The sequence below is a fragment of the Babylonia areolata genome, chromosome 15 (genome assembly GCF_041734735.1).
Source record: "Babylonia areolata isolate BAREFJ2019XMU chromosome 15, ASM4173473v1, whole genome shotgun sequence".
NCBI classification, from domain to species: Eukaryota; Metazoa; Mollusca; class Gastropoda; order Neogastropoda; family Buccinidae; genus Babylonia; species Babylonia areolata.
The window spans coordinates 25,941,892-25,966,891 of NC_134890.1; positions in this window are offsets into that span (position 1 = coordinate 25,941,892).

The window sequence follows — 25,000 nt, forward strand, 5'->3', positions numbered from 1 at the left end:
CCATGTCGTCCTCCGTGCACCATGTCGTCCTCCGTGCACCATGTCGTCCTCCGTGCACCATGTCGTCCTCCGTGCACCATCCCCATGTCGTCCTCCGTGCACCATCCCCATGTCGTCCTCCGTGCACCATCCCCATGTCGTCCTCCGTGCACCATCCCCATGTCGTCCTCCGTGCACCATGTCGTCCTCCGTGCACCATGTCGTCCTCCGTGCACCATGTCGTCCTCCGTGCACCATCCCCATGTCGTCCTCCGTGCACCATGTCGTCCTCCGTGCACCATCCCCATGTCGTCCTCCGTGCACCATGTCGTCCTCTGTGCACCATCTCCATGTCGTCCTCCGTGCACCATGTCGTCCTCCGTGCACCATCTCCATGTCGTGCACCATGTCGTCCTCCGTGCACCATCCCCATGTCGTCCTCCGTGCACCATGTCGTCCTCCGTGCACCATCCCCATGCCGGCCTTGCCCTGCCCGCTTTCCTCTCCTTTTCCACGGAGGGTTCCTCTCCAGTGCCTGTCTGGTGCCGGTGTTTGGAGGTGTGCACAGCGTGTGGCCAGCCAGTTCCCTTTCATCCCCGCTTATCTCCGTGCTGATGGGAACCTGGTTGGTTCTTTCCCACAATGTTCAGATGTTCATGTTGTCTCTGACCACCTTGTGCCCATGACATGTCTCAGATATCAGTTGATGACCGTCTGGAGCTTGACAGCATATGGAGGAAGGTGGCCGAATGGTTAAGACGCTTATCTACTCATAGTGTCCGTGAGGGTCTGGTTTCGATTCCCGCTCTCGATCTTTCTCCCAACATCGACTTGAAAAGCAAACTGAGCGTTTAGTCATTCGGATGAGACAATAAACCGAGGTTCTGTGTGCAGCATGCACGTGGTGAACTGAAAAAGAACCCTGGCAACTGTCGTCCTCTTGTAAAAATTTTGTAGAAGAAATCCGCACGGGTAGACACACAAGTATTTTTACATGCACTCAAGGCCTGACAAGCACGTAGGTGGATCGGGACTTGATATCCATTGTTGGTCACCATGGGTCCTTCTTCTGATTGCTGACTTTGAGGTCTGTTCTCTTTGCTACATCGGACAGGCAGGTTAGTTGCTTCTGCTTCAAGATGGCTGGTTGATGTCCCCAGGTCAACAGACATGAAAACAAAGCGACATAGTCAGCGAGCCTGCAGGTCTGTTGCTCCTTCTCTTTGAAACCCGAGAGAAAAGTCTTCTCTTACTGTCTTAAAATAAAGTGAAAATGTATTCAAAAGTTAACCAAAGTCATGCGCTCCCTACATCCACTTTCGAAATCAAATGCAGTATATATATATATACATGTGTGCGTGCGTGCGCGTCTGTGTGTGTGCGCATCTCTGTGTGTGTGTGTGTGTGTGTGTGTGTGTGTGTGTGTGTGTGTGTGTGTGTGTGTGTGTTTCTTGTTGTTTTTGTGTCTGTCTGTATGTTAGTGGCGTTGTAAACACACAACATATGTGTGGACGTTTTTACGTGCCCCATAGAAATCAATTATATTCATTCATTCATAGTTTCTGTTACGCTTCCTGGCATCTGTGTATCAGGAGGCTTGCATCGACAACGAATCAGGATCTTCCTGATGTTTGAAGGTCCGCTGGAAGCCCGTGTTCCCATTTCGTTGGTGTTCTTCAAACGTCGGTTGACATCAGCAGGAAAAAAACCCATTGGTGACAATAGCCATCCTTGACTCACGCCTGTCCTTATCAGTCAGATCTGTTAGTGTGCCGTTATGAATGAACCTGACATGTAGACCTGTCATTCAACTACTGAATGATGGCAATAAATTTTGCGGGTATTCCATCGGGGTGCATCAGCTGCCAGATAACTTCTATCAAAGGCTTTTTCAAAGTCTATAAATATTGTGGAGTGGGGATTGCAGTACAGCCTGTGTGCTATTTTCCATGTCGGAAGCCAGGTTGTTCTCCGGGCCGACTCTCATTGAAGCTGTCTTGGGCCCACCAAGCATAACACTGGACCACTACCTTGCTGTTTGTGGACAGACAGTGGCATCACACATCGCCGGTTGTCGTAAAGTCTTAGGAAGTGTTCCTTTCTGTTCTTCATGCGCTTGTTGACTCACTTGTGTAAACAGAGTCTATGTTTTAACCCGGTGTTCGGTTGTCTGTGTGTGTGTGTGTGTGTGTGTGTGTGTGTGTGTGTGTGTGTGTGTGTGTGTGTGTGTGTGTGTGTCCGTGGTAAACTTTAACATTGACATTTTCTCTGCAAATACTTTGTCAGTTGACACCAAATTTGGCATACAAATAGGAAAAATTCAGTTCTTTCCAGTCAGCTTGTTTAAAACAATATTGCATCTATGGGATGGGCACAAAAAATAATAAAAGAAGCCTAATTATATGCAAACATGCATTTACTGTTATATTTATAATTTTTGTATTCTCTAAACTTGGCACTTTGACCTCTTATTCTGACACAACAACAAGAGGAGTCATTATTATCATTTTTTGTTCAAACAGGAACTTCTTTTGCTAAGCATGGAATTTTTATTTATTTTGCAAACGTTTTGGTGCAGGGTGTAAAAAAGGGAAATTACTCTGTAATTAATGCTAGGGGCCTTGCCTCTCTTGTTCTTGTTTCCATACCTTCTACAGTAGCGGCTGAAGCATCCCAATCCCCAAGTAAAATGTGTGTCTGTCCGCCTTCTTGATCGCCTTTGCGATTTCAGCCTTTTGGTATTCACTGTCATTTCTTGCGGGGTTCCTGCTGCGACGCGTGAGAGAGTAGGGTGAGATTCACAATTAACTCACTCAGTACAGCCAGTCCTCTCTTCTCCTCCTCTACACAGACCCCTCGGATGTCCAGTGGGTGTCTGAATGACCCAACCTTTAGCTTCCGTCGTCAGAATTGTGGTATTCTTTGTCAACATTCACGTCTTCAGTATAAGAGCCTTCCGCTTGCAATATTTTGATGATGGTAATTGGGGTGAAACGCTGTTAACGTCGTCTCTTTCGCCGTTCGTATGGAAAGAGTTAAGTAACAATAAATCTTTCGTATTGGCTGACTTCAACGAAATGATGTCATCATGCAGCTCATTCGATCTTCACTACTGTTGGTATGTGTACGTTGTCAATGACTCAGTAGCAGCGGTCGTCGTGGTTGTCGTCGTCATTGTAGTTGTTGTTGTTGTAGTAGTAGTTGTAGTTGTTGTTGCAGTAGCACTATCAGCAGCAGTATAGAGTTGGAGATATGGCTGGACAAGTATAGATATGTGACCAGGAACAGGTGAGGAGATGGATGTGGAGATTATTGGAGACAGGCGTGCAGATATATATATATATATATATATATATATATATATATATATATATATATAACACTAGAATCGGCCTCTTCTCCCATATGAAGACACACACCGACAGATAAGCCTGCCTGCCTACTCATCCGTCGGATCGACGGGAGAATCCATCATCTATAATCTATTTAATCTCTCTCTCTCTCTCTCTCTCTCTCTCTCTCTCTCTCTCTCTCTCTATATATATATATATATATATATATATATATATGTGTGTGTGTGTATCTGTGTGTGTGTGTGTGTGTGTGAGAGAGAGAGAGAGAGAGAGAGAGAGAGAGAGAGAGAGAGAGAGAAACATAGATAGACAGACACACAGACGGACAGAGTGACAGAGACACGACAAAGAAAAGTTGTTTCTGGTGCTGACTGCTGTGACTTCTCTTCATCTCGGAGAGAGAGAGAGAGAGAGAGAGAGAGAGAGAGAGAGAGAGAGAGAGACATAGATAGACAGACACACAGACGGACAGAGTGACAGAGACACGACAAAGAAAAGTTGTTTCTGGTGCTGACTGCTGTGACTTCTCTTCATCTCGGAGAGAGAGAGAGAGAGAGAGAGAGAGAGAGAGAGAGAGAGAGAGAGAGAGAGAGAGAGAGAGAGAGAAAACAAAAACAAATAAACAAACAACAACCCCCCCAAAAAAAAAAAAAAAAAAAAGAATCTCATACCCCTATCACATCCCTCCACCACCACCCTCATCCACACCATCCCCCCTCACCCCCCACCCCCCTCCCGCCCTCTTCCCACCCAACCAGGAAGGTAATCACGCGGTCTGTGATCCATCACGATCAGAAAGGATCATGCCGCCCTTCCACCCCCACCCCCACCCCCCACCCCTCCCTCACCCTCACCCCCTACGTCCTCCCTACCCCACCCCCTCTTCCACACACACACACACACACCCTGCCACTCCCCCCCCCCCACACACACCACACCCCGCATCCCACCCCACCCCCACCCCTTCTCAACTCCTGTCTCCATCCCCTTCTCCTTTAGCTCCAAACAGCTTCTTCTTCACTGGCCAGCCCCCCGCCTCTCTGGTTTCCCGCCAAATTACCCCCCTTGCACGCGCGGCCTGACGTGCCCTGCGCAAACACATGCTCATATTCATGAGCGCGCGCCTGTTCCTCCCCGTGCTTGTCACAGCCAATGATAATTAAATAGTCAGTCACGTGATCATCTGTCATAGGAATTTGATGAAGCCGCGCGGCCCAGGCTGGTGTTTAGTGTGCCGCCACAGCAATGGATCAAGTGTTTTCTGGAATAAAAATGTTTGTTGAAGATGTTGCGTCTCTCTCTCTCTCTCTCTCTCTCTCTCTCTCTCTCTCTCTGTGTCTCTGTGTCTCTGTCTCTGTCTGTCTGTCTCTGTCTCTCATTCGATGTCTCTGTCTTCCTCTCTCTGTCCGTCTTTCTTCTGCCTGTCTGTCTGTCTGTCTTTGCGTCTGTCTGTCTTTATCTATAAATATTCCATTAGGAATCAATTTCAAAATGAATGCAGAGTTTCAGAGCTGATAGACAAGTCCTTGAACTCAGTGTGCTTTTAGATTACAGTAGTCACTGCCAAATAGATAAATTGATAAGTGAATGAATGAGCGAATGAATGAGTTTAATTATAAATAAGTAATCATATAAGTAAATGCAACAATGCAAGACGCATTTCTGCGTCAGCAACCATTCACTGGACTGGATTAAATGAAACGTGTAACACTGAGATACGAATACAACAGAATCCGGAGTCAACCCATTGACTGATGTTGATGAGGACGCTGGTCATTGAATTGCTGACCAGGTGACACTGTCCTATACTGACCTCGTCAGCTACCAGCGAGCCTGCAGTGGACATGGATAATCCCCTTCCTCAGTCTTCGTTCGCGAAACCAAGCCATTGGAAAGGTCATATGACGTCAGACATCGGTCAACTTCCAGTATTCTAAACTCCTTCCGGTTGGGATTGCTGTACTTTTGTACATTGAAATCAATTACACCACACGAATAAAACTTTTTTTCTTCATTTTTTCCCTTTTTTTTCACTTCAAAATTGATGGCACACTGATCTCTTTTCACCAGTGTCAGCAGTGCAGGGGTTAAAGAAGACATTGTCATCGCAGCTCTGATCATTCCTGGACACTGGATTCAATGGAGGAGTTAGCTCCAGGTTCTCTCGGGGCCAGCGGACGGTATGGCTGAATTTTGTTTAAATATCAACACATGATACACCAAACACGAGCAGTCGTTCTGAATTTGGTCTTTCCACGCAGTGCATATGTAGAGGATGCGTTCATTTCTGATGATTTTGTTTGTTTATACTTTGTATCGAAACTGATGTTGGGAATGTTCGTTTGTTTGCTTTTTGTCTTGTGTGCTTTCGGTTGGTTTGTTTGCATGCATTCTGCTGATTTCTCGGAATGGTATACACTGCAAGTGATGACAGGAATCCAGATTCGTTCTAAATACTCTGATTGTATAAGTTGTTGTCTATTTCTGACCCCCAAACAAACAAACAAACAACAACACGCGCATGCACGCATTCATGCACACACACACACACACACACACACACACACACACACACACACACACACACACACACACACACACACACACACACACACGCAAAACAACAAAACAAAACATGTGGATCATCAAGTTCGCTTGTTTGGGAATTACATCCTCCATCACCCATTTTGATACTGTTAGTTTTGCTTCTCTGTTTGTTTGTTTGTTGTTGGTTTTTTGTTTGTTTTTTGTTTTGTTTTTTGTTTTGTTTTGTTTTTCATTGAGACAATTCGAGAACATTCACTCTCACACGCACACACACACACACACACACACACACACACACACACACACACACACATATATATATATATATATATATATATATATATATATATATATATATATATGTATATGTATATATGTTATACATATAAATTTCATATCATATTCGACATAATTCAGGTTCATGTAACACATGGGTGGTATGTGTGTGGAGGGGGAGGAGTAACAGAGAAAGAGAAAGACAGACAGACAGACAGACAGCGTGAGTGAGTGAGTGAGACAGACAGAAAGATTGAGAGAGAAAGAGAGACAGAGACAGAGAGACGTGGAGTCCAGTGAAGGAGGAACAACAGGGCATGTTTATATGCGCAAGAAAGGTCAATAATGTGAGAACGGAGTGGAATAGAATGCAATGAAGACGGAAGGAGGGGGAGGGGGCGGGCGTGTAGCACTACTACATCTTCCACTTCATGAAGGAGACCACCATTCTTCTTGTCCTCCTCCTCCTCCTCCTCCTCAACCCTCCACCCCCCCCCCCCTTACCCCCGCCCCGACACCCACCCCACCCCACCCCACCCCTCACCCTACGCAATGTCAGGGAGCAGCGGTTGTTGCCAGCCTCATGACTGAGGGGTCCAGGGTTTGATTCCAAGTAGCGGGACCACTGGTCCCCAGACACCACTTTGTGCCGCCCCGGCCTTTTTTTTTTTTTTTTTTTTTTCGCTGTTTCGCCGCCCTGCCGCCATCTTTAATCACCACTCTTCCCACAAACCCACGCCCACAATGGCTGCTCCGCAAGCAGCAGCCATGCTGACATGATGCCTGGCCGGACAATTATGGTTAGCCGCTTGATCCAATTGAAAAGTTTTTAAGACCATATTTTCAAATATTTCCCTCGTTCCAGCTCGGGTCGGATTCCCGGCCCTAATTGGATTGTGCAGTTGGCTGAGGGGGGCGGGTCTATAGCACGAAGTTGATGGACTTAACCCGATTACATGAAAACTGGGCGGTGGACGTTTTGGTGGAAAGATGACCTGCCACTACCCCCCCCTACTCCCTTCCTAGCAACCCCACCTTATCCCCCTCTCCTCTGCCTCCTTTCCACCCACCCATCATTGACATGACAGAGGAAGGTGGGAGAACAAGTATGGCCTGTGCACAATGATGGGGTGGGGTGGGGTGGGGTGTGTTGGTGGGGTATGTGGGTGGTTAGGGGGTGGAGATAAAACAGAAGGGTGAGGACAAATCCTGTTAGTCATAAGGTAGCCATTAACATGACGCACCCTTTGACAAGGGATGGATGCAGGCAGTGTGATGACTTGACGCCTCAGACTTCGCAGCTCTTTTTTTCTTCTTCTTCTTCTTCTTTTTTCGATGAGTGTGATACTCCTTCTTTCTCAGCCTGCATGTCTGTCTCTGTTTCTGTCTGTCTGTGTGTCAGTCCCCCCCCCCCCCTCTCTCTCTCAGTGAAACAAAGAGATGCATTTATGTTGATGTATTCACCCATGTCATAAGGACCTCATGGCCAATGACATTTAAGCGTCAAAGCGTCTGTGTCTGTGTCTGTCTGTCTGTGTGTCAGTCCCCCCCCCCCCCCACACACACACACACCCTCTCTCTCTCTCTCTCTCTCTCTCTCTCTCTCTCTCTCTCTCTCTCAGTGAAACAAAGAGATGCATTTATGTTGATGTATTCACCATGTTATAAGGACCTCATGGCCAATGACATTTAAGCGTCAAAGCGTCTGTGTCTGTGTCTGTCTGTCTATCTGTCTCTCTCTCTCTCCTTCTCCGTTATTCTTGTACATGTGCTGAGGATAATTATATTGATATGTGCATATGTCTGTGTGTCTCTGAAAACAACGGCAGAAGGGAGTCGGCCAATGCGCTAATAATCACCACCGTCAAAAAATAAAGATTCATTCATTCAGTCAATAATCCATTCTCTCTCTCTCTCTCTCTCTCTCTCTCTCTCTCTCTCTGTCTCTCTGTCTCTCTCTCACTCACTTTCTAACTTGTTACTGAAATTAGCAAACACGGCGCCTTGTTCACAACTGATTATTTTGATGTTTTAGATTTGCTGTCAGTAGTTGAAACTGCACAGTTGTAGAACTTGCAGCGGGTAGACGCTACACATACATACACTCATCCACTTCCATACATACATACCCATTTACATCCCCTTGTTCACACACACACACACACACACACACACACACACACACACACCAACACACACACACATGGTTGTTTGATCTGAACTGTTGGGCTAACAACACCGTCTCAAAGCAACCTCCTAAAATTAGAAAGAGTACAAAATGAAGCTATGAGGCTGATCCTTGGAACAACAAAAGACACGCCCACAGAAACCATGCGATACCTGCTTGACCTTCCTTCAGTGCAGGCCAGAAACAAGTTAGAACAGGTCAAGACCTACTTCAAAGCATTAGAAAACCCTCAAAACCCACTGCATGACGCAGTCAAAGAACCAAAAGGCAGCCGTCTAGGACGAGGAAGATCATGGATGGGACAAGCAGAAGACACAATCCAGCTAGTATGTCGACTACAAGACCTGAAAGAAACAAAAGAATGGGAGAAAACCCCCAAAAACCTCAACCATCTATTCAACACAGTCATTTCACCCACTCTAGGAAGACATTGTCGGGAATGGCCAGAGGGCAAAACTGATGCGGAAGTGAAGCTACTCATAGAAGAAAACAGTAAAGAAGAGGACATCATCATATACACAGATGGCTCAGTCACCAAAGACCAGTCTGGTTGGGGATTCACTGCGAAACAAAATGGAAAAACAATTTGGGAAGAGAATGCTGCCTACCAAGTCACAACCTCCAGCCTAACGATGGAAGTTGAAGCTGCGACACATGCCCTCCAGTGGCTATCGTCCATCCATACGCCCGGAAACCAACATGCCATGATTCTAACCGACTCAATGAACCTCATACAGAAAACTGAAAACGGAATGGGAAGCCCAGAGTGGCATAAGGCAATGCGCAACTTTCAGATTAAAAAACTCACATGGTCATACTGCCCGGGACATGCAGGTGTTAAGGGAAATGAGCGAGCTGACAGACTTGCTGGTAACGCAACACCAATGAGCGGCCTACATCTAGGAAAATCGGAAATCCTCAGAAAAATCAAAGAATACCAAAAAGAACAGGTACAAGGCCATCACACCATCGATCGCCTCAAAGAAATAAAAGCAGAGAGAGGGAGCGGCCGCAAGTCTAACATGAAAGGTAGAGCACGATGCTTTGCAAATCAAACAAATATCGGCATCATTTCCAAACCAACATTGCGCAAATTTCTTCAAAACGGAACAGAGTCTCTGTGGGCCTTTCCAAATACAATAGACTGAGCAACACACTAGACGCCACGTTCTTGGCATCAGAGATCATTTCCCGTCCCTCTTGCGGCCAGTCAGTGGCAGCCTCTGTGCGTGTGTGTATGTGTGTGTTTGTGTGGATGTGTGGGTCTGTGCTTTTGAGTGCGTTTGTGAATGCGCGAGAGTGTAAGTGTACACAAGTGTCAGGAGAGATCTGTGTACGTGTGTGTGTGTGTGTGTGTGTGTGTGTGTGTGTGTGTGTGTGTGTGTGTGTGAGGGGAGGTGGGAGTGCGGGGGGAGGTGGGGTAGAGGATGAGGTATGTGAGTGTATGCATGCCTACACTGTGGGAGCAACAGGATATTGGAACGTATATATATATATACGTTATATATATATATATATATATATATCTTTGTATATATGTGTGTGGGGTTGGGGGTGGGAGATATGGGCGTATGTGTGTGTGCTTGTACAAGTAAGTGTTCATCTCTGTGAGTGTGTGTTTGTGTGTGTGTGTGTGTGTGTGTGTGTGTGTGTGTGTGTGCCGTGGAAGCTGCGATACGTAGACTAGAAATGAGTGTGTGGAGGAGGGGGGTAGAGGAGGTGCAAGGTAATGTGTTTGTGTGTGTGTGTGTGTGTTGGAGCTCATGTACGTTTATATGTATTTGACTGTGCTTTCATATCTGTGAAACTGCATGTTTGGTGCATTTCTGTTATGCATGTGTGGGTGTATGTGTGAATGTGTGTCTTCATGTTTTACATTTATTCGCTTATTTATCACCATTGTTGTCTTATTTATTTTTTTATTACTTTTTTTTTATTATTATCATTTTATTAGTATTACTATTATTATTACTACTACCTTTTTCTATATTATAATTATTATTCATTTATTTATTCATTTATGTAAGCTTATCTATTATTTATCCCCCCGTTTTTTTTTTGTTTTTTTTTTTGTTTTCTCAAGGCCTGACTAAGCGCGTTGGGTTACGCTGCTGGTCAGGCATCTGCTTGGCAGATGTGGTGTAGCGTATATGGTTTGTCCGAACGGAGTGACGCCTCCTTGAGCTACTGAAACTGAAACTGAAACTGTTGAAAATTCTAAAATTTCTCTCAGCAAGATGACTCTGACCATCAGGTGAAACTAACAACTCACTTCCCAACCACCCACCCCAACCTCAACCCCAACACACACACACACACACACACACACACACACACACACACACGCACGCACACATGTCAGTACACGTTTTGCATATGCTTGTGTTGGCAAGGATTTTGCACTAAATGGGGGAACATGTGCATGTGGATGGGGTGGGCATGGTGTAATTGTGTCCGAGAATTTGTATTCAGTGGTGTGTGTGTGTGTGTGTGTGTGTGTGTGTGTGTGTGTGTGTGTGTGTGTGTGTGTGTGAAATGGAAACGCAATTTTGTATTTCTTTATCACAATATTCTTGTATATATATATATATATATATATATATATATATATATATATATATATATATATTGTTGTTGTTGCTCTTCTTCTGCTTGTTTCTTCTTCTTCTTCTTCTTCTTCTCTCTCTCTCTCTCTCTCTCTCTCTCTCCCTCTCTCCCCTATTTTTTTCTTCAATTTTTTCCCCTTCTCTTTAATTATTATTATTATTATTATTATTATTATTATTATTATTATTATTATTATTATTATTATTATTTTCATTGATGGCTTGATGTAAAAAAGCAATTGTTGCTTATTCAATTTACCATCATGAAATAAAATCTTGACTTGACTTGACTTGACACGCAAACAACAAACAGCACGTCATCCATACTACGTCATTATGAAGGTGTCAGGACAAAACTTCATAGAAAACCTTCACTGCAATAAAAGACCAGAAACCCAGAAAGAAGACTCAATTCAAGATGCAACGTGGAGGTAATAATAATAATAATAATGGTATTTATATAGCGCTGAATCTTGTGCAGAGACAAATCAAAGCGCTTTCGCACCAGTCATTCACACGCATGCAAAACTCTAAAACTGTAGAAACTAAAGACAAGGAAGAGGCAGGCAAAGGAGGCTATTTTGGGAAGAGGTGGGTTTTAAGGCCAGACATGAAAGAGCTGAGTGTGGAGACTTGACGAAGCAAAAAAAGGAAGTTCATTCCAATTGCAAGGTCCAGAGGCAGAGAAAGAACGGCGGCCAACAGTCGAGTGTTTGAATCTGGGTATGCGTAAACGGAGTGGATCCGAAGCCACTGTAAACTGTAAACTAATGACATTTTTTTCTGGTAGAGGAGGTGCAGGGTAATGTGTGTGTGTGTATGTGTGTGTTGGGGCTCATGTACGTTTATGTGTATTTGACTGTGCCTTCATATCTGTGAAACTGCATGTTTGGTGTATATCTGTTATGCATATGTGGGTGTATGTGTGAATGTGTGTCTTCATCTTTTACATTTATTTGCTTATTTATCATCATTGTTGTCTTTAGTTATTTATTTATTTATTTATTTATTACTACTACTACTACTACTTTAAAAAAAAATTGTTTATTTATTTATTTATTTATTATTTATTTATTATTTATGTACGCTTATAGTTGACTTCATCAAGTTTTTGCGCCTTATACATATTATTAATATTATTAGTAGTTTTGTTGTTGTTTCTTAAATGTATTTATCTATTATTTATTCACCTTTTTTCTCAAGGCCTGACTAAGCGCGTTGGGTTACGCTGCTGGTCAGGCATCTGCTTGGCAGATGTGGTGTAGCGTATAAGGATTTGTCCGAACACAGTGACGCCTCCTTGAGCTACTGAAACTGAAACTGACATTTTTTTCCTTTGTCTCCAGTGCTCAAATCACCCAACACGTGCACAGCTCAGTCACTCAAAAACATTTGTCAAGATGACTATGTATTACGATAACTTAACGAAGAACATTATTTGCAGACCACATAACAAAACATTTCCAAATACACATCACAGAAAATGAATCAACAACAAAAAAAAAAAGTTAAAATAATAATAATGGTATCTATATAGCGCTGAATCTTGTGCAGAGACAAATCAAAGCGCTTTCGCACCAGTCATTCACACGCATGCATAACTCTAAAACTGTAGAAACTAAAGACAAGGAAGGGCAGGCTAGGGAGGCCACCTTGGCAAGAGGTGGGCCCCAAGGCCAGACCTGAAAGTGCTGAGTGTGGAGACCTGACGAAGCGAAAGAGGAAGCCCACTCCAACAGCAAGGTCTAGAGACAGAGAAAGAACGGCGGCCAACAGTCGAGTGCCCGAAACAGTCAATCAATAAATGATGATAAATAAGTAAACAAACAAGTCAAATAAACGGAGAAATACATGAATGATGAAATATATGAATAAAAAGCCCACCTACTCAAATGCACACGGAGTCAATGCACTTACTCCTCAACACTCTCCTCCACACACACACACACACACACACACACACACACACACACCAGGATACACTGGCAACAGCAGTGCACCAGCCACTGTCACATCACATATTACACTATAATTTAATTATGATGATGTAGATACAAACAGAATTATGAAATGTGAACACAGTACCGTATTAAAATCACAAATCCATAAGAAAATGAACATTTAACAAAGCTTCGATGCTTGCTATGAATGCATACAAATAATTAGGAATGTTATCAACCTTAGCTTCATAGCAGCATGCATGCAATGACCATGTTCTTCCCCCTCTCTTTGTTCTCTCCCTCTCTCTCTCTCTCACTCTCTCTCTCTGTCCCTCTCTCTCTCACTGTCCCTCTTTCTCTCTTCAAGATAGACTTCCTCTTCCCCCTTTCGCTCTTTCCATTTCTCTCTCTTCCTCTCCCCACCCTTTCTCTCTCTGTCTTTCCCCCTCTCTGTCTTTCCCTATCTTTCTTCCCATCTCTTTATTCTCTCCTTGCCCACCCTCTCCCCCTCTCTCTCTGTTCCTCCCTATCTCTCTCTCTCTCCCCTCTCTCTCTCTCTCATTGTCCCTCTTTCTCTCTTCCAGACTTCCCGCCCCTCTCTCTCTCATTCTATTTCTGTGTCTTTCCCTCTCTCCCCTCCCCCTCTCTCTCCCCCTCTCTCTATGTTCCTCTCTGTGTGTCTCTCCCTGTCCCTCTTTCTCTCTAACAGATAGACTTCTTCATCCTCCCTCTTCTCTCTCATTCCATTTCTCTCTCTTCTTCTCCCATCTTCTCTCTCTGTCCTTTCCTCTCTCTATCTTTCTCTCTCTTCCCCAACTCTTTACTCTGTGTGTGTGTGTGTGTGTGTGTGTGTGTGTGTGTGTGTGTGTGTGTGTGTGTCCCTCTCTCTCCCTCTCTCTCTATTCCCCCTCTCTCCCTCTTTCTCTCTCTCTCTCTCTCTCTCTCTCTCTCTCAGCCCAACTCTCTCTTCCCTGTAGGGTCCCCTACTAAGCGCACTGAAAGACAGTGTCGCATGGTGTCGCTTTTCTCCCCCACTCGTCCCCCTACGCGCAGGAAATAGTCCCCTGTGGCGCGGGGCTGCGGAATTAGCTCCCCTCCTGAATAGCCGTTACTTCCCTTGAGTGACACGTGACATGCGGAGGACAAAACGCAGCAGACGACAGCGAGGAGGGGGGGAGGGGGAGGGGAAGGGCGACATAGGGAGGGAGGGAAGCCTCGCATGGCTGAACGTTTGAAGACAGGGATGGCACAGCTCCTAAATGGATAGAGAGAGAGAGAGAGGTGGAGAGCGTGTCGCTGGAACAGCTCCCACAAACAAACAGCAAGTCTTCGTCGTCACTTTTCCCCTCTTCTTGTAGAAACCTGAACGGCGGAGAAAATATTGAGATGATGGCAGGAGTCTCTTCTGCTCCGGTGCCTTCAGGAGTGACGGGCATTTGGAGATGGTGTCATTTTCTCTCTCTCTCTGTGAGTGAGTGTGTGTTTGTGTGTGTGTGTGTGTGTGTGTGTGTGTGTGTGTGTGTGTGTTGGGGTTGAGGTTGGGGTGGGTGGTTGAGGAGTGAGTTGTTAGTTTCACGTGATGGTCAGAGTCATCTTGCTGAGAGACATTTTAGAATTTTCAACAGCTCAGATCAAACAACCGTGTGTGTGTGTGTGTGTGTGTGTGTGTGTGTGTGTGTGTGTGTGTGTGTGTGTGTGTGTGTGAGAGAGAGAGAGAGAGAGAGAGAGAGAGAGGGGAGGTGTCTGTGTGTGCCTGTGTGTGTTCCAAAATTTCCCAACGGCCCTTCGAGAATATGATGAGATGATGCTTGTGTAAAAGAACTTACCACAACGTCTTCGTTGGTGGCAATGTAAGAACATGATCACGGGAGTGGCTGTAGACACGAAAATGAATAATAACGATGATACTTCTTCTTCTTCCGCATTCCCTGACCCATTTCTTCTTCTTCTTCTTCTTCTTCTGCGTTCACTCGTATGCACACGAGTGGGCTTTTACGTGTATGACCGTTTTTATCCCGCCATGTAGGCAGCCATACTCCGTTTTCGGGGGTGTGCATGCTGGGTATGTTCTTGTTTCCATAACCCACCGAACGCTGACATGGATTACAGAATCTTTAACGTGCGTATTTGATCTTCTGCTTGCATATACACACGAAGGGGGTTCAGGCACTAGCAGGTCTGCACATATGTTGACCTGGGAGATCGTAAAAATCTCCACCCTTTACCCACCAGGCGCCGTCACCGTGATTCGAACCCGGGACCCTCAGATTGACAGTCCAACGCTTTAACCACTCGGCTATTGCGCCCGTCTTCCCTGACCCATAATGATGATACAAGGAGGGTTTGTAGCGATAAACATGAAAAATAATATAAAAAATGATAGTACAGGATTCACTGAAAGCTGAGGACCATTTCGGAGTTTTCATTGTCTTCTTCTTCATGGCAAGATGAAATAATGCTGAAATTTTGGAAAACGGTGGTGTGTGCATCCAATATACTGAGCACTACTCATAAACAGAGGCCCTTCCTCGCATATGTACTTCCAATGTTTTGCAATGAAAAGCACAGCCATTGTTTATAAACCACTGAAGCATGTGTGTGTGTGTTGGGGCTCATGTACGTTTATGTGTATTTGACTGTGCTTTCATATCTGTGAAACTGCATGTTTGGTGCATATCTGTTGTGCATATGTGTGTGTATGTGTGAATGTGTGTCTGCATGTTTTACATTTATTTGCTTATTTGTCATCATTGTTGTCTTTTTTATTTATTCATTTTCTTCTTCTTTTTCTTCTTCTTACTTAAAAAAAAAAATATTTATTTATGTACGCTTATAATTGACTTCATCAAGTTTTTGCGCCTTATACATATTATTATTATTAGTAGTTTTTTATGTATTTATCTATTATTTATTTATTCTTTTTTTTTCCTTTTTTTTCTCAAGGCCTGACTAAGCGCGTTGGGTTACGCTGCTGGTCAGGCATCTGCTTGGCAGATGTGGTGTAGTGTATATGGATTTGTCCGAACGCAGTGACGCCTCTTTGAGCTACTGAAACAGAAACTGAAACTGAAACTGAAACTGAAGCATACGTTGATGGAATGGAATATGACTGTTAAGTCTATAAAAACTACAAACGGAGAATGTTTATAAAAACTATTGGTTGTAAAAGAAGACTCTTTTTTTTTTCTTTTTCTTTATTTTATAGGAGACGTCCAACGGTTTAGACCACAAGTTGGTCTTCAAGCACTGTGGTAGATGGAAATGATTTCCAGATTTGGAAAACGCTCGTGTGTGCAGAAAGTTTTCCAACTGACAAAGTCACTGAAGACAGACCTGTGGTCTGAAATTTTGGACGCCTCTGATCAAAAACGAGTCTAAATTTTACAGCCCATAGTTTTATAAACTTCCTCTGTCACTGAAACATGATTTGAAGATTTCAGAAATAGCTCAGTAATTTTTAATTTTACTTTCATTTATTTATTTATTTATTTTAATTACCAGTTCATCTCTACGGCTGTGGATGCATTGAGTTCATGTCCTGAAGATGTCTAAAGTCCTCGCTGTGGTTTTGGATAACTTCATGTAGTGTCCCATAATTCTCTGAAAGTCCTCCTATATAGTTCTGTAATACTTCCACATAGTGCTCTGGATCTGTGTACCCTAGATGCTCCGTACTGGTGTGAGTAGATCTGCCCAGCGCTGTGTGGCTGTTTAGATCCTCTCTACTGATATAGATACCTCTATATAGTGCTCTACGTGTTAGTAGATTTTCCGTGGGATTTTGAATAACGTACACGGTGCATCACTCACTCACTCATTCCCTTGACCGCTGGGGTCGTTGGGGGGGACATGAGGAAGATGTCATAGCTCGTCACGCCGATCTGTTGGCAGCTGTCGTGAGGAGATCTGCCATCGTCATTTTGGTCCATTCCTTGACGTTGTCGGACCAGCTCTTTCTCTGCCGCCCCCGTCTGCGCCCTCACAGTCCCTTGCAGGATGGTTTTGGAGAGGGTGTTATGTCGTATGACACGACCAAACCATGCCATCTTCCGTCGTTTGACAGTCGCCAGCAGTGGTTCTTGGGGCCCAACAAGGATGCTGACCAGGTCCGGTCTGAAGTTTCAATTCCTCCAGTGCTGTTCTATGGCAGGCCACTGCCCCCCTCTCTTTGAACACCCCCAAACGATTTTAGGGGCCTTTTTAGGGGCCTGGATCCTCTCTTCGATTTTCACAACCCTCAAAATGATGCTCCACGTTTCCGGGATTTTGTTGTTGTTGTTGTTGGTGGTGGTGGTGGTGGTGGTGGTCCTTTCTACCACTTAGAAGAGCGTCAAGTTCTGTATGCATTCTGTTGCTGATACTGTTTTTCTTTGTGTCTGGATTTCGGTATTCAGCCTTGACGGGCGCAATAGCCGAGTGGTTAAAGCGTTGGACTGTCAAACTGAGGGTCTCGGGTTCGAATCACGGTGACGGCGCCTGGTGGGTAAAGGGTGGAGATTTTTCCGATCTCCCAGATCAACATATGTGCAGACCTGCTAGTGCCTGAACCCCCTTCGTGTGTATATGCAAGCAGAAGATCAAATACGCACGTTAAAGATCCTGTAATCCATGCCAGCGTTCGGTGGGTTATGGAAACAAGAACATACCCAGCATGCACACCCCCGAAAACGGAGTATGGCTGCCTACATGGCGGGGTAAAAACGGTCATACACGTAAAAGCCCACCCGTGTGCATATGTGTGAACGCAAAAAAGAAGAAGGTATTTAGCCTTGGCTATCCTGAAATGATGCACGATTATGTAGGTCATACCTATGGCTCTCTGTTTCATTGCGGGCATGCTCATACCAATTCTGCTGGGCCTCTTTGACCCTTTTTTTCTTTGTTTGTTTGTTTGTTTGTTTACTTTTCTGTAATTCTGTGATGAGCTGCGTTTTGTGGATCACGTATACAGATCTAAATGTCACTGCGTGATGCTTTTTGTGCTCTAAATGTCATTTTTATAATGTTCTACGTTTGTGTAGGTTATCTCTGCGCTCTGAATATCATTCTGTGACGGTCCTTGTTTTTGCAGATCATATCTATGGTTTTGAATGCCATCATGTAAAGAGCTACCTTTTCGCAAGTTGTCTGTACGATAGAGATTGACTTTACGTGATGTTTTACGTTTTCGTTGATATTCTGAGTGGGTTTTTTTTTACGATTCTCAAGGCCATGTCTATGGATCTGTTTGTCACTATATGACGAGGTCTGACGGGCGCAATAGCCGAGTGGTTATAGCGTTGGACATTCAGTCTCAGGGTCCCGGGTTCGAATCTCGGTGACGGCGTCTGGTGGGTAAAGGGTGTGAATTTTTCCGATCTTCCATATCAACATATGTGCAGACCTGCTAGTACCTGAACCCCCTTCGTGTGTATATGCAAGCAGAAAATCAAATACGCACGTTAAAGATCCTGTAATCCATGTCAGCGTTCGGTGGGTTATGGAAGCAAGAACATACCCAGCATGCACACCCTCGAAAGCGGTGTATGGCTGCCTACATGGCGGGGTAAAAACGGTCATACACGTAAAAGCCCACTCGTGTACATACGAGTGAACGTGGGAGTTGCAGCCCACGAACGCAGAAGAAGAAGAAGAAGACGAGGTCTGTTTTTGTAGGTCATTCCTACGGCTCTGACTATCACTCTGTGATGTTATATGCATTTGTACGTCTTCCACAGACCTTGTATTCACCACAAGACTAACACGTTCTGCTGGTCGGTCCTCCAACTGTTGTGGATTAATCTTGAGTTCCAGAACAACATTCGCGGATTTATCTTTGGATTATTAACATAAAATAAGCGTTAAAATTGCTTTATATATATATATATATATATATATATATATATATATATATATATATATATATATATATATATATATATATATATATATATATCTCCCTCTCTCACTCACATCCTCTCTTTTTCTTTCTCTCTCTCATCACCCCCCCCCTCCCCCCACATACATTGAACAAGGGCACGAGCTAAGGAGAACCTGTCGTTTCAGTGTCCAATTCTGTTGATGTGTGACGACACCACTGGGCCTGTTACCGCTCACACACACACACACACACACACACACACACACACACACACTCTCTCTCTCTCTCTCTCTCTCTCTCTCACACACACACACACTCACACACAGACACAGACACACACACACATAGAGGCAGACATACACACACACACACACACACACACACACACACACACACACAAACACGCACGCACGGACGCACACACTCACACACTCTCTCTCTCTCTCTCACACACACAGACACAGACACACAGACACCCACAGACACACACAGACACACACACAGACACAGACACACACACACACACACACACACACACACACACACACACACATGCCCCTCTCAATCCCCCAATTTCCCGCTCTGAGGTATTTTGACACTTTACATCTACCTCACGGCAGGGGCTCTACAAAGCCGGGAGAGTGGGGAAGGGGGTTGGGGGTTGGGGGGGGGGGGGGGGGGGGGGGGGGGGCTGGTGAAGGAGGGGGTGGAGGGTGGGTGGGTGAGGGCTAAGACGTCCTCCGGATTGTCACGTGTTTGATTAATATGACGCAAAAGGTTGACCATGCCAGGTTCGCCTCTTGTGAAGAACGTTGGGTTTTTTGTTTGTTTTTTGGTTGGTTGTTGTTTGGTTTGTTGTTTTTTTTATTTTTTTAAAAAGTTGATTATAGATAAACGTGTGCTTTGTGAAGGTTTTATTTAGCTTTACACACACCCAGAATTACATCGTGACTTTTTGTCACCATCATTATTAACACCGGTATGGTTCCTGTACACTGGGTTAACTGACACAGATAGCATACCTCACCCCACTGGTGATCGTATTCGTGAGAGTGATCATAAGTATAGGGCCTGCAGTTGCAGTTTGTGTATTCCTTTGATCTTCTTATTCTTCTGCGTTCACTCGTATGCACACGAGTGGGCTTTTACGTGTATGACCGTTTTTACCCCGCCATGTAGGCAGCCATACTACGTTTTCGGGGGTGTGCATGCTGGGTATGTTCTTGTTTCCATAACCCACCGAACGCTGACATGGATTACAGAATCTTTAACGTGCGTATTTGATCTTCTGCTTGCATATACACACGAAGGGGGTTCAGGCACTAGCAGGTCTGCACATATGTTGACCTGGGAGATCGTAAAAATCTCCACCCTTTACCCACCAGGCGCCGTCACCGTGATTCGAACCCGGGACCCTCAGATTGACAGTTCAACGCTTTAACCACTCGGCTATTGCGCCCGTCGTATTCCTTTGATAGTTTATGTCACTGCTTGTTGCATTTCTTCTTCTTCATGTCTGTGTCATTCGTGTTTTGTCAGTCAGCCAAGTGGTTTGGTTCACTGGAATAGGATGTGTTTTCACGTACGCTTATCGTGTATTTCTATGTGGTGTTTCTAAAGAAATAAGTTCTTCTGTCTTGTCCTGTCATCCATATGCAGTCTGGTTCCAGCTCCACCGCGCTGTATCAAACTGGTCGTTACTTTTTTCATGGAATTCGTCGCAATGTATTTATTTATTTATTTTAGAGGGTTATAAATATTGGTAATTACTTTTTTTTTTTAACAGTACTAGTTGTTACTTTATATATATATATATATATATATATATATATATATATATATATATATATATATATATAGAGAGAGAGAGAGAGAGAGAGAGAGAGAGAGAGATTCAAGAACATTATTACTCAAGGATAAAGATTTTAGGCATCGCCCAGTCTTCCAATCTGTCCTTGTGACAACTATAACAACATTAACGATAACGACACAACAATAATAATGTTGTTAACACTGCTACATCTACTGCTACTACTACGAACAGTAATCACCATCATCATCATAAAAAGTAATAAAACGAACGCATTCACACATTCATATCCATACATATGCACACACTCTCTCCACCCAACACACACACACACACACACACACACACACACACACACACACACACACACACACACACACACACACACACACACACACATCGATGTAGTATCTAAGTTTATTGAGTAAGAACAAGTTGCGGGCTAATTGTTTGCATACATGGTTGATATGAGCTTGCCAGTTCAGTTCTTTATCAATAATTACCCCAAGAACGCGGTGCTCACAAACTTGTTCAACTGAGTTCTTGTTTACCTCGAGCTTTAAAATGAGAGGTTTACGTTGGTGTTTCTGTCTGGATGTCAATGCCATACTTTTTGTTTTGTGTGGGTTAAGTTCCATGTGGTTTTGATAACACCAGTCTGAAATGGCATTTAGTCCCTGTTGTAGAGATGATTCTACAAGATCAATGTCGGTGTCGCTACAATGAAGGGAACTGTCATCAGCGAACAGATCGCAGATGACATTGCTGGGTGATATATGCATCGGCAAGTCGTTAATATAGATGCAAAAGAGTAGGGGTCCAAGAATAGAGCCTTGCGGAACACCACGATCTACATGACCTTCAGAAGAATACGAGCCGTCTAAGTAAACACGCTGTGTTCTGTTTCCGGGAAAGACCGGAAGAAGGAAACAGTTGCCTTGTTTTGAGTATACTCAGTCAGGTTTTTTTTTTTTTTTTTTTTATCAGAATTCTGTAATCCACAAGATCGAAAGCCTTCTTTAAATCTAGAAAAAAAAAAAAAAAATGTTCCAGTGATCTTGTTTTGGTTGACAGCAGATAACCACGTATCACAAAGCCGGGTGAAGCTGTGTGACAGGAATGATAACGGCGAAAGCCAGACTGAAGGGGATGAAAAAGGTTATTTTGCTCCATATGTTTCATAAGGTGCTGGTGGACGTGCTTTTCGATAGGCTTGGACACTACTGATAGTAGGGATAGTTGTTGAGATCTGTGATATCGTCTGACTTTGGCAGTGGAATTACTTTTGCTGATTTTAGCGCAGAGGGAACGTTGTTCTGTTTGATGCACAAATTGTAAATGTATGTAAGGGAGTCTACTATGTAGGGCAAAGCAAGCTTGAGAACAGATGCATTTAAATTGTCTGGACCCATTACTTTCGTATTCTTTAGAGTTGAGATTAAGGAACCAACTTCACGAACAGCAAGTGAAGGGATAGCGAATGGGTTACTGGATTTAAGACGCTCTTGACAAAATGTTTGTAGCGACGGAGGAGTAATGCAACATTCTGAAGGAAAGGTAGTTTGTGCTGATTTAGCTATGCTTAAAAAAATGGTTGTTGATGCTTAAAAAAATGGTTGTTGAGAGTATCCGTTGTCCACAGAGTGGCGACAGCATTTGTCTTCATTTTATGCTTATCGGTAATTTCATTAACAGCACGCCATAATGTTGCCGTGTCTCTGTTATTGTTGATAAGTTTTTCAAAATGATTTGACTTTGTTTGTTTAACTAGATCTTTCACTTTATTTCTTTGCTTTTTGTAGTCAGTCTCTTTCCCAGCAGCAACTAATGCATCTCTAAGTGCCACAGCTTTGATAAGATCTTGCGTCAACCAGTTCGGAAGTGTTTTGTGTTTTACTCTCCTCGTCCGAAGAGGAGCATGTCTAGTCTGTCAACGACTGCAAGAAAGGTTTCATACCATACTGTTAATGCTTGCGCTGGATCCGCAGTCATGAATACTTTTTGGAAGGGTGCCAAGCTCAAATCAAGAGAAAAAAAAAAAAAAAAAAGCAGCGGAACTGAAATTTTTGAAAGAACGGTATTGGATCGTTGTGTGACTCTTGTTTTGTTTCCGAGGAAGTTTACAAGACCATGTACAGAGAACGGGGCAATGGTCACTGATTCAGATTCAGATTCAGATTCAGATGGTTTATTCATTAAGGCCAAAGCCCCATATGAACGAGGGGCGATAACAACATTAGTGTATGTCATCAGAACTATAGCAATTAATCACGACATAATTATATCTCTTAAGTGAAAAGCTTTATATAAATATAGAGCCAAATTACGTATAAGTCCGTCATCTGTAGATGCCATCAGCAGATTAAATCGAAATGAACATGGATATATATAATATTTCTTTGGGATAAATTTTTCACGAAGAACACACAAAACGGGGCATTTCAAAACAAAGTGTACTTCATCTTCTATCGACTCTTTACACAATTGACAAAAGAGATCAGAATTGTGTACATTTTTATATCGGTACCTGTGAACAATGGTCACTGAGAGAGAGAGAGAGAGAGAGAGAGAGAGAGAGAGAGAGAGAGAGAGAGAGAGAGAGATGCAGTTGATTGTTACTTTTTTCTGACTGTTGGTCTTTACCTTTTTTTTCCATAGTATTAGTCGTTACTTTTTTTTCATGATCGTCATTTTTGTTCATAGTAGTGGTGGTGACTCTTTCTTAATGTTAATCGATTTTTCCATAATTTTGGTCGCTATATTTTTGTGTGTGTTATTGTCGATACTGATTTCATAGCATTAGTCTGTATTTGTTCGCAGTATTAGCCGCTGTGTTTTTCATAATTGGTTGTGGCATAATTGTTAAAAAGCTCTCGCTTAAAAGTGATGAGTCATGTGTTGACCACCGTGACACACACACACACACACACACACAGAGACTTTGGAAAATCCTGAATGCCCCAAGCTCAGTTTCTCAAGGAGGCGTCACTGCGTTCGAACTAATCCATACACGCTGCTTCACGTATTTTTTCTTCTATTTTTTTCTTTCTTTTCCCTTCTTTTTAATTTTTTAATTATTTTTTTAAAATATCATTTTCATTGATGGCTTGATGTAAAAAAGCAATTGTTGCATATTCAGTTTACCATCATGAAATAACATCTTGACTTGGCTTGACTTGACTTGACTTGACATCTGCTAAGCAGATGCCTGCCAAGCACCGTAACCCACTGCGCTTAGTCAGGCCTTGAAGAAGTAAAACAAAAACAAAACAAAACAAAAAACATGAATAAAGATAATAACTAATTAACTAGATGAATGAATAATTGAATAGATAAATAGAAATATTTCAAAATGATAACTAACTAACTAGCTAACTAACAAACTAACTAATGCTAAGCTTAGTGCTAAGCAAACAGCGCTGCTCAGAACGGAGCACAACAGTCCCCCAGTCCTTGACGTAATTACTACGTTACAGCGACTGCTCCCATGTCCACTGTCATCAGTCTGAATGAAAAGAGGGGGGGGGGAAATGAAGAACTGAAACAGTAACAGTGTGGTACCAGAGACTGAACGAACTACTGCTTCATGTTACCAATGGAAATAATACATACAGAAAGGAAAGAAAATAGCGCTACAATCTGTCAGTGATGATGTTACAGGGGGAGTGTGGTAAGCATTACGCCCCCCCCCCACCCCCCACCCCCCCACCCCCCCCATCCTCCAAACCCACCCTCACTCAACACCCTTCAGGAACTGCTACGTCTTATGATTTGTACGTGACGCGGTGGGTGTGCAGGGTGAAATTGTACACCCCCTCTAAACACCCCCCCGGGCTGACAGTTATTGCTCTCAGCGTGAAACCGCTGCACCCTGGATTATGGATTTTAATTATATTCATGATCTTTCTAGAATTCGACGGACAGAGAGAGAGAGAGAGAGAGAGAGAGAGAGAGAGAGAGAGAGAGAGAGGGGGTGTGGTGTGTAGGTGTTGAGAGTGGGGGAGGGGGAAGGCAGAGAGATCATGAGAGTGGAGCTGAATTCACTATCACAACTGACTGTCTGACTTTTTCTGATATCTATCTATCTATCTATCTATCTATCTATCTGTCTGTCTGTCTACCTGTCTTTCTTTCTTTCTATTTGTTATTTATCTATTTATTATTTATTTATTGTCGTCCTCGTTGTTGTTTTTGTCTGTAACGAATTCTGCACTAACTGACACGACACAAACTCTACACAAAACAGCACAGTACAAACACTGCACAAAACAACACAGTACAAACACTGCACAAAACAGCACAGTACAAACACTGCACAAAACAGCACAGTACAAACACTGCACAAAACAGCACAGTACAAACACTGCACAAAACAACACAGTACAAACACTGCACAAAACAGCACAGTACAAACACTGCACAAAACAGCACAGTACAAACC